Source organism: Symphalangus syndactylus, chromosome 5 (assembly GCF_028878055.3).
Source record: "Symphalangus syndactylus isolate Jambi chromosome 5, NHGRI_mSymSyn1-v2.1_pri, whole genome shotgun sequence".
Classification (NCBI taxonomy): Eukaryota; Metazoa; Chordata; class Mammalia; order Primates; family Hylobatidae; genus Symphalangus; species Symphalangus syndactylus.
Window position 1 is genome coordinate 45,583,236 of NC_072427.2, and position 10,834 is coordinate 45,594,069.

Below are 10,834 nucleotides of genomic sequence, written 5' to 3' on the forward strand. Positions count from 1 at the left end.
TGACAGACATGTTTCAACATATTTGTACTTCTCTGAACATACTACATTTGCTCTCATGTGTTGTGATTAGCTGGTTTCAGTGTTTAATCCATGGCATGTGGCATTTTTCTGTAGTAGTGTTTATGTGGAAAACTTTATCCTAGGCTTGTGGGAGACCAGTTATAATGCTTTGGATAAAGTATGTCCAGCATTTATAAAAGCTGCAGTTTCCTAAGAAAATGATCCACGGGCACCTAAGGTTAAAATCTTCAGAATTATTTTTTCTATTTTCTGAAAGTGATTTTTAAATGAAGTTGAGAAATGGTACTAACAATGCATCCAATATTGATATAATTAGAATAGGCATCATATTCTACTAAAGCCAACCTTCTTTAATATGTTCATATATAAACATAAAGAGGTACATGGTTTATTGTATATCCAATTTTTCATTTATCTGCACCTTCTTCAGGATCATATTTGGAAGGCACCTACGTGCTCACTTGCAAACAGAATGAGACACCGTCATGCTTTCTAAAGCGTGTTCTCTCCTGCCCTCCTCCTCCTCCTTCAGTCTGCCTCATATTAAGTTAGCCAATCGAAGTCAGCATTACAGCCTCCCCTTTGGCCTGTGTTCTCCATCCTCCTTATATAAGCCTTGGTGGCCCCACACCTCTTCACGGCCACCTGGTCCGGCAGCCTGTAATAGCTGTCTCACTCTTCCTCCTCCTCACCTGATGCCTGTGACTGACCCAACTGCCTCTGGGGTGTGATCCCACAGATTCTGGAAACAGCTGCAGCAGGCTGAGGGTGACTTCCTGGTCACCCTCTATATCAATAATGGGCATCCTCTGATGTGTACTTTTCTCTCAAAAGTAAACACTTTATATGATGTTTTTCAGTATCTCCTGAGTATAAGGCGCTGGGCTCTTCTCTCTTTCTGAACAGTTTTGGTTCTTTAGTCCTGGTGCAGAGACAGCCTTTGTGATTAAAAGACAAAAAAATGTACCAGTAATAATAAGATTTTCCAAGGCAGTCACCCAGTCCTCTCTTCTGGTTTGTTTTTCTGTCTTTCCCTCACCTCCTCACTCCTGCCTTGGGACCAATTGTGCTTTTGCTCAATTCATTCAGCAAACAATTAGCAACAAAACTGCAGGCTCTGGCAGTGATCAAAACACTGGCTGAATCTGCCAAGGTCTTCCAAGCACTTAGAAGAAAGGCCAGGATCCGCAAAGCCAGGCAGATTTAGGGTGTCGCCTATGCAGGGCTTCATAAGTCTCTGTCTTTTCTGGCTCAGGAAACCACCCCATGGGGTCACTCACAAACGTGTGTGCCTTCCCTCTGTCTTCTATCTGAGAGCGGCTTAAGGGTACAGGCGCTAAGGAAAAAGCTTAAGCCATCACAGCATATCTGAGCATAAAGGAAAGAGAGATAAAGTCCTTGTGCAAGAAAACTGAGGCCTAGAGTTGGCAAGCTATGCCCAGAAAGTTAGGAGGAAGGGCCACAGAATGTACTCGAACAAAAGCAAGAATGACATGGCCCATTTCCCAGTCAATACCAAGTGAACCATTTTGGAATGAGAATAGCTAGTTACATCTCTTGCTAGACTTCTCTTCCAGGTCATAAACACCTCCTACCAACAGGTTACTGAGCCCAAAAATAAATATGGGAAATTTGCGTGTATGCTGCACTTTGTATTTTCTGCCTCCTTCTCAATCCTTAATTAAGCTCCGCAGCCACCCTGTGAAGCCAGTCATTATCACTGGGTGAGGAAATGGAGTCCCATAGGAGCTATGTGACTTGCCCAAGCATACGAGCCAGACAGGCTGGGCAGGGTGAGACTTTCCAGTTTCTGATGCCCACGCCCCATGTGCAATCCAGCCTCGTCACCCTGGGTCTTGGTGCAGGGAGTAAATAAACAAACAAATGATCACATTGCTTTTACTTCTGGAGAGCAATGGGTTCTTATTCAAAATAGGAACAAGGGGCAAAACAAATGGCAAGTAGTAACAAAATTATTGGGGGACAGTGGTGCCACCGTTCGGGGGCTTGGAAGTCTGGTCTTTCTGAAGCAGTGCATTCACTTATAAGTTTCTCTTTATTGCTGACATACCCAGGTTTTATTCAGCAAAAGTGACACGTGTCTCACTAGGCAATGGGAATTCAAAAGTGATACCATGAGGTCCACCTTGTATTAAGGTTCAAAGTCATGTGATCCCATGTGATACAGACTGTAATAGAGAGATATCTGGAGAAATACAGAAGTTCAGGAGAGGAAAATTACTCTCCCTGGGGGATCAGGGAAGGCTCCATAGATAAGGTGACATTTAAATAGAATCTGAAAAGATGAGTTAAGAGTTTGCGAGTTGGAAGCAAGGAAAAAGAGCATTTGGGCAGCTACGGTAGAGGTTTAATAAATTATGACTTCAGAGTCCACCCCCATATTCAAATCATGTTCCCTTTACAGTGTAAAACTATGAAACAATAAGCTCCGCCCTCAACTCTGGTGACAAATAAACTCTCCCTGTCCTTTGAGATGTCCCTCAATGTACTTTCCCAATGCCAAATGAAGATCATGACCTTGCCAGGGTGTCTGAGAATTCCTAGCTTTGAGAGCATATGGGAGAGGCCCCGAAGTTGTGTTTTCATGCTCACCTATGGTGCGGAATTTCTGCTTTTTACTGATTTGTTTCAGTTTATCCAGATATCTTTTACATAGAGAAGTGTGTATATGCATCTGTGTGTACATGGCACATATATGTATATGCTGTATATATGTATGTAACATATAATGAAATCGGCCTCTTAATTAAAAAAAAAAAACTCTATTTCACTGAACAGTTTACTGCAGTGGGAAGAAGAGGATGGCTAGTAAATAATGGGCTTCCTTCACATTAACACAAATGACTTCTAATTGATCTATAGGGCAATTGGTCACCTTGGCTGATGCCTGTAATCCCAGCACTTTGGGAGGCTGAGGCGGGTGGATCACTTGAGGCCAGGAGTTTGAGAACAGCCTGGGCAACACGGTGAAACCCCGTCTTTACCAAAAAATACAAAAATTAGCCAAGCGTGATGGCGCATGCCTGTAGTCCCAGCTATTCAGGAGGCAGAAGCAGGAGAATTGCTTGAACTCAGGAGGCAGAGGTTGCAGTGAGCCAACAGAGTGAGACTCTGTCTCAAAAAAAAAAAAAAAAATTTATCTGTCAGGACCTTGTTGTTAGAGTCCTCTAGCAGCTGAGCCACTGTAGATTTTTTCTGCATCATAGCCATTTTGCCACATGCCCTTTCATCTCCCTCCTTTGTCCTTTTTGCCACTCTCATCCATCTTCTCTCTCTCCCACCCTGAGATTCCTACTTCCTCCTCTCCTCCTTCCTTCTCTCCTTCCCCCTCCCTCATGCCATGATCCTCCTCACCCAACAGTCTCTTGATTCCTGCCACTCATATCCTCAAGGTCATAGCTTATCATGGAATTTTTGTAAAACAGGACAGTTCCTTCCCTAAGAGAGATTTTGGAATTACAGTGTTTTTAATTTCTACTTGTTTAACTGTGACTCATTATATCTCAGCACATGGCATACTTCCTGGCAATAAGGGGAAAATCAATATTATTTATTCTATAGATGACTCAATTAACGAAATAGTACTTTGAGGAGGATTGCCTTTTCCTGTTGTTTTACTATACTGTAATTCTGGCCTTGAATACTGAAAAAAAGAAGGCTTAGCCACCTTCATAAGATGGGCCCAGTGATTGGCCCCCGCAAGGAGAGATCCTCCAGCCACAGAAGTCAGGCTATGTAAATACTCCAAAGGTCATGTTCATTAGGCCAAGTGGCTACTTGGTCAGGCCTGCCTAAAGGTCCAGGAAGGAGGACACGCACCAGCCACAGAACACGGTTTGTCTCTTTGGGAAGAGAAAGAAGGAGGCATGGAAATGTGAAGGGTAACCTTTCATTTCTTTTGAAATGAGCTCAAATAGATTTGTCTAAATGTAAAACAGCTGTGAAAATTTGGGAATAAGGGCATGAGTTTACCATGTCTCTGCATGTTTATATGTTAATACTTTGTCATTTAAAAAATATTCCATAATTGTAAAAAAAAGAAATCCCATATCAAAGATTCCAATTGAAAATGAAGTTGCCCTTCTAATGAAGAGACATTTCAAAATACAATCTTCTAAGAAGAGATGTATCTGGGGCCGTCAGCCCCCCAAAACAGGAGATGACTTTCAATGAATGTTATTAGCATGGGGCAAAAACCTCAAGTTTCACAAGAAGTTCTTGTTGCTTGAGTTCTTTGAGGCCTTTGTCTCTTACCACTGTTATGTGTTTCAATAATTAGGGGCCTGTGTCAAAGACTCACATACCTGTCCACAGAAGCCTTCCCTGGTTGTTTGAAGTCTTAAAAGCTTGGTAAAATAGTCCTCTCTCCTCTCCCTCATGCTGCCCGTATAAGAAATGTTACAAAGAGCTTTAAGGAATTTTCTCAAATTAGTCCCCTCCTCAAGTCTTTTTCAAGGCAACACGGAAATAGTATTGCAAAATCAATCATTTTTTTTTTAATCCCAGTGGCTTCCTGTGCTATTCTAGTAACTTCCTGGGAAGGTGAGAGAAATGCACAGACATTCCCAAAGTCACTTTGGTTACTAATAAGTCTCAGAGAAGCCCTCATCACGAGGTTCTGTCCAAGCTGCCACACACTGTCCTGAACCTTCCTTCTCAGTTTTTTTATTTATTTTTTCCCATTCTAGAACAGCCAGCAAATGATTTCACACCTTTTTGTTTAGCTGCTAAAAGCAACACAATAACTCCCCTCAGGGCTGCCTCTGTGGGTTCCAAAAATAAAATGGGCTCATTTTCATGCTAAGCATTCAAAGGCTCATAGGAATTCTAATGAAAGGCAAAGGAAGGAAAGAAGGAGAAAAGAGGGGTCAGGCTAGGGGGTGTCGCCAAGGAGGTTCAGCTTCTGCCTGGAGTTATACGCCACCCCTGCTGGAAGGCATAGGTAGAAAATAACATAGTACCTAGGCTACAGATTAAAAGGAGATCTAATACAACTCTTAAACTCTCCAGCCTTATCTTCTTATCTTCTATCCTCAAACCCAGGGTTATTCTTGGAACACAAACTATTGTTCACCAAGAAGAGTGGTAGCCTCCTTTAGCCCTCCAGATTAGAAATCTCTTGAATAGGAAATAGCCAGTGACTTGCTTCCAAGTCAGAATATAAAACCATGGATCTCTGAGATTCTGGGTTAACTTTTGAAATTCAGAGTTCTCTGGGCCTAGGTCATTAGCAATAGCAGACTTATCATATTCCACACATGACAGAGTAGAAAGAACACTATTGATGCAAATCAAAGAATATTAGCCAACATAGAATATGTAAAAAGATTTCTTTTTAATTTAACTTAATGTGTGCATGTATGTATGTATTTATTTGTGTTGAGACCAAGTTTCGCTCTGCCGCCCAGGCTGATGGAGTGCAGTGGCGCAATCTCGGCTCACTGCAACCTTCGCCTCCCAGATTCAAGCAATTCTCATGCCTCAGCCTCCCGAGTAGCTGGGACTACAGGTGCACTTCACCAGGCCCGACTAATTTTTGCATTTGTAATAGAGGTAGGGTTTCGCCGTGTTGCCCAGGCTGGTCTCAAACTCCTGGGCTCAAGCAATCCACTGACCTCAACCTCCCAAATGGCTGCCACCGGGCCCAGCCTGTATTTAGTTTTTAAAGACAGTGTCTCACTCTGTTGCCCAGGCTGGAGTGCAATGGCATGATCATAGCTCACCGCAGCCTTGAACGCCCAGGCTTAAGCAATCCTCTCACCTCAGCACCTAGAGTAGCAAGGACTACTGGCATGCCACTACCACACTTGGCTAATTTTTAAATTTTTTTTTGTAGAGATGGGGTCTTTCTTTGTTGCCCAGGCTGGTCTTGAACTCCCGGGCTCAAGTGATCCTCCTACCTCAGCCTCCCAAAGCACTGGGACTACAGGTGTGAACCACTATGCCGAGCAGTGTGAAGAGATTTCACTGAGAGCTTCCCGGAAGTGTGCATGTTACCTACCTACAAGAAGAGGAATCCTTGTAGGAAGGACATTGCTGACTAGCGGTTTACTTGCCTGAAATTTTAACATCCAGAAAAGGCAGCTGCTCATTATATTTCCAAACAGGGCTTTACTTAGGTATGAGGCCAGACTGTTGGAAATGTCCCACACTGACTGGACCAACTCTGCCTTTCAGTAGCTTCTACTCACCAGTTCCAAATTTGTCCCATGGAATGGCACCAAATCTGTCTTTTCATGAGAAAGCTTCCTGTAATTGACAACTATCAGGTCTCCACCATCCCCTCCTTTTTAAATTAGGCATTCCTATTTTCTTCTTTTTTTTTTTTCTTCTCACATGGTTTCTACTTCCTTCCCTGGGATGTGATCCACTTTACCGTGTCCCTCTTAAAGCACGGCCCCAGAAGTGGTCTCACGTGCACAGAGCACAGTGGAAAGAATGACGCCCTGAGCTAAAGGACATACTATTCACACAGCCTGAGCTCACCTGAGCCACTTCTTTCAGCAGATGTGTTATATTGTGGGGTCACTTTCCTTTTCAAGATCTGTGAAGAAAGGGCATGCTAAGCAAACTCTAAATAGGTTTGCTCAGAGAATCGCAATGCTACTTAAAGGTACAAAATTTTTAAATGGGTTAGAAGGATCCTTTGACATACAAATACTTGACATGCAAAATGTAAGTCCTTATTTTTTTTTTTTATTAAAGCAGATACCCGAAGTGCCTCTACTTGGTAAACTTAATATGAGTTACTATATGTTGAGTGTTTGAAAATTTTCTAATTGCGTTTCTTTAGCATTATCCCAGGATTTAGTCTTTCTGTCCAAGAAATCATAGAATCTTTAGAAATGAAAGGAAGCTGGGCATGGTGGCTCACGCCTGTAATCCCAGCACTTTGGGAGGCTGAGGCGGGTGGATCACCTGAGGTCAGGTGTTCGAGACCAGCCTGGCCAACATGGTGAAACTCCGTCTCTACTAAAAATACAAAAAATTAGCCAGGCATGGTGGCACATGCCTGTAATCCCAGCTACTCAAGAGGCTGAGGCAGGAGAATCTCTTGAACCCAGGAGGCGGAGGTTGCAGGGAGCTGAGATTGTGCCATTGTACTCCAGCCTGGGCAACAGAGCAAGACTCCATCTCAAAAAAAAATAAATAAATAGAAAGGACATAGATTTTCCAAATCCAGTCACCAACTTTCAGGACGATATTTTTATCCCATTTTGCGTATTTATTCAGAATCCATTCTTCACATGCTTCCCAAGGGCCTCCTAGGTACAGGCATTGTTCTAGGTTTATTCAGCAATGAAAAGCCTAGTCCCACACCAGGCATGGTGGCTCATGCCTGTAATCCCAGCACTTTGGGAGGCCGAGGCAGACGAATCACTTGAGGCCAGGAGTTCGAGACCATCCTGGTCAATGTGGTGAGACCCCATCTCTACAAAAATACAAAAAATTAGCTGGGCATGTTGTACACACCTTTAGTCCCAGCTACTCAGGAGGTTAAGGTGGGAGGATGGCTTGAGCCCAGGAGGTCAAGGCTACAGTGAGCTGAGATCACACCACTGCACTACTGCCTGGGCAATAGAGTGCAATTCTGTCTCAAAAAAAAATTAAAAGAAGAGAAAAGCATAGTCCCCTTTTTTCATGGAGCTCACATTCTCATGGGGGAAAACAGAAAATAAACAGATAAACAGTATTTAAGATACTTTCACATAGTGACAGGTGCTATGAAGAAAATAAATTAGGGCTGTGATAGAGAGTGACTAGGTCAAGGATGACAAATTTTAGGAGGAAACATTTGACCTAGGAGAAGGTTTCAACCACAGGAGAATCTAGAAGAAGCCTCTCCCAAGCCATGGAAACACCAAATTAAAAGGCCCTGCGGTAGAAATAAACTTGGAGTGTTCTGGAAACTGAAAAGGGCCAGTACAACTGGAAAAAAAAATTAACAGAAGAAAAAAGCAGGCCGGGAGCGGTGGCTCACGCTTGCAATCCCTGCACTTTGGGAGGCTGAGGCGGGCGGATCACGAGGTCAGGAGATTGAGACCACGGTGAAACCCCGTCTGTACTAAAAATACAAAAAAAACAATTAGCCGGGCATGGTGGCGGGCGCCTGTAGTCTCAGCTACTCAGAGAGGCTGAGGCAGGAGAATGGCGTGAACCCGGGAGGTGGAGCTTGCAGTGAGCCGAGATTGTGCCACTGCACTCCAGCCTGGGCGACAGAGCAAGCCTCCGTCTCAAAAAAAAAAAAAAAAAAAAAAGAAAAAAGCAGTAGCAAGTGGAGTCTAAAAGGAAAGCAGTAGGCAGGGGCTTGATCACATGGGCCTTTGAAGGCTGTGGTGAGGAGCTTGGATTTTACTCTAAGTTCAGCCACGGGAGGGTTTTAGGCAGGGTAGGGGCATGATGTGATTTACATTTTTAAAATGCCCTCTCTGCCTGCTATGTGGAGACAGATTGCACTGGGTTTAAAAGTAGAAGGAGGGAAACCAGTTAGGAAGGCATCGCAATGGCCTACACATTGGACTGACATGGCAGCAATGACAATAGAGAGAAGTGGATAAATTCTAAATATATTCCAGAGGTAGAAACAATAGGACTTGCTAAGAGAGACGCAACTGATGTCCAGGGGGCTTAAATGATTTGCCTAAAAGGGGAGAAGGAGAAGGGCGCCAACAAATGCTGAGCACCTAGTAGTGCCACGTACTTTCCTCCTAACGTGAATCCTAATGATGCTGCAAGAGGAATATTATTTTACCCACATCTTCTATATGAGGACTCTCAGGCTCAGAGAAGTAAAGTAATTAACTCCAAATCAAACAAAGGGTGAGAGAGAAAACTGGGATGCCAACCCATGCCTGTTTGGCTCCATATCTTACAGTCTTCCTCCACTATACAACAGTGTTTTCCAAAGCAATGATAGAGGAGAAACTCTGAGCACAGACTCCTGGGGTAGGGCTCCTTCTACCCTTTTCTTGCAAATTATTGATGCTTTATGACATTGTAAGCAAATACCATCATCAACTGCACATCTTCCCATGTCATTATATTTAACCAAAACAAGGACACCTTTCTCTCATTACTCTTCTACCACCTTCCCTTGTTCCTCACAACCCATGAGTCAGAGTCGGCTCAGCTCTATGCACTTTAACTACCAGAGACAGGAGCCCGCCTCCCCTCCTGAGGTGCTGTAGCTGGAAATTGCTTGTGCAACCCGATGACAACTTTTCTATATTTAGCAGAAAAAGTGGCGGCAAGGATCTGTCCAGCTCAATTTTTTTTGCAGTTTCAATGTTCGAAGTCTCTCAGACAATCTCCTGAAAGGCACATTGGCCTTGACAGTATCTGAGCGGAAGGAAATTTTCCCCATCTCACAGGGCTGTCCACTGGAAGCCGGGAGGTGGAGATCCACCATAGAGCGGAGACTTGACATGCCGAACGCTCCTCCCACACCTTGCTCTACACCCCGCGAAACGGGGAGACGCTGGTCCCGTTGAAGCTTCAATGGCTTTTAAGTGTTATTCTAAGAAGGGAAAATAAGCATGAAAGATTCAAGGGGGAAATGGACTATTACTTAACTGTTTATGCCTTTAATTGACGTGTATGGCGCTTGGATTTTATTTCTTTTCAATGTGGCATGCAAAAAAAAAATACAAAAATCTGCTTAGGGTTTAAAGAACAAAGATAAACTTGCCTGATTGAAACGGGGGGGAGGGCGGCGAAAAAATTGCAGCAGGTAGTTCAAGTGCTTACTATGACAAAACCATTGTCACAGAGACTGCCCATCACTTATACTTAAAGTGACTAATTCGAGAAGGAGGCACGGTTTCGCTGTTCTCAAGCCAGACTAACGCAGATATAGTATATTGCCCGTGACTCTGACCCTCATCCCCATTGGTGAGCCAGAGAGAATTATCTACTAATGAAAAGCATAAAAATTAAGAAGAGCTAAGAAAAGGGGAAAGTAGAGACCATTAAAGTAAAATGGGAATCTTTAAGACAGTAAAATAGTGCCAACTGTGTCATAAAAAGGGAAGGTGCAGGGAAAAAAAAATTATTTCCATTGAAAACTTACTTAACAGCCCTCTGCTTTTTAACATGCAAGATGTATCAATCGTTGGTTGTCAAGGGAAAAAAGCCCACTGCAAAAGAATTCCTATTAGCTTTAGAAATAGCAGTTTTAAGGAGTAGTTTTTTCATAACTTCATCCAGTCACCAACCTCATTTTGGGTTAAATCTTATTCAGAGGAAAAGCACTTGGTTTAGATATGTCCTGTCTCATTTTCACAAGACCTCTTCTAATGAGATGAGTTTTAGTGTTTCTGTGTCTATTAAGGTAAGAGGTGAAGAAATAGAAAATCCACTTTTTGTAACTTTGCACTTCTTGGGACTAATGCTTCCAGTACTGGGTTCTAGATGTTAATTAACAGGCCATTATTAAGAAAAAAAGCTTGTATACAATTTGACAAAAAAAAAATACAGTTAAATAAGAACAAGAAAAAATTCACCTATAACCCCATCACCTTAAGCTATCCACTGTTAACAAGCCTTAAAAAGAAAACAAAATTATTTGGCACACAACTTGTAAAACCCCACCAGGGCTGTCATAATTCAGGGGTTCTCTCATTTTTTATTTTGTGACAGTTTCTGGCAATTTTCTACAGATAGATGGGTTGATATCTTTACTCGTGCCCTAGAAGAGAGGAGATCTTTTTAACATTAAATGTCTCACTCTCTTCACTGGAGATTTTCTTTTCTTAAGATGAACCAAAAGGTACCTAATTCTTCTTTATATTAC

At 42.8% G+C, this 10,834-nt stretch overlaps 1 protein-coding gene across 4 annotated transcripts in view; it reads left to right on the forward strand.

The window, feature by feature from the left end:
* Positions 1-10,834, forward strand: part of RORA (RAR related orphan receptor A) — a 740,258-nt gene that overhangs the window by 579,594 nt on the left and 149,830 nt on the right. The gene's annotated exons all lie outside the window — the stretch shown is intronic.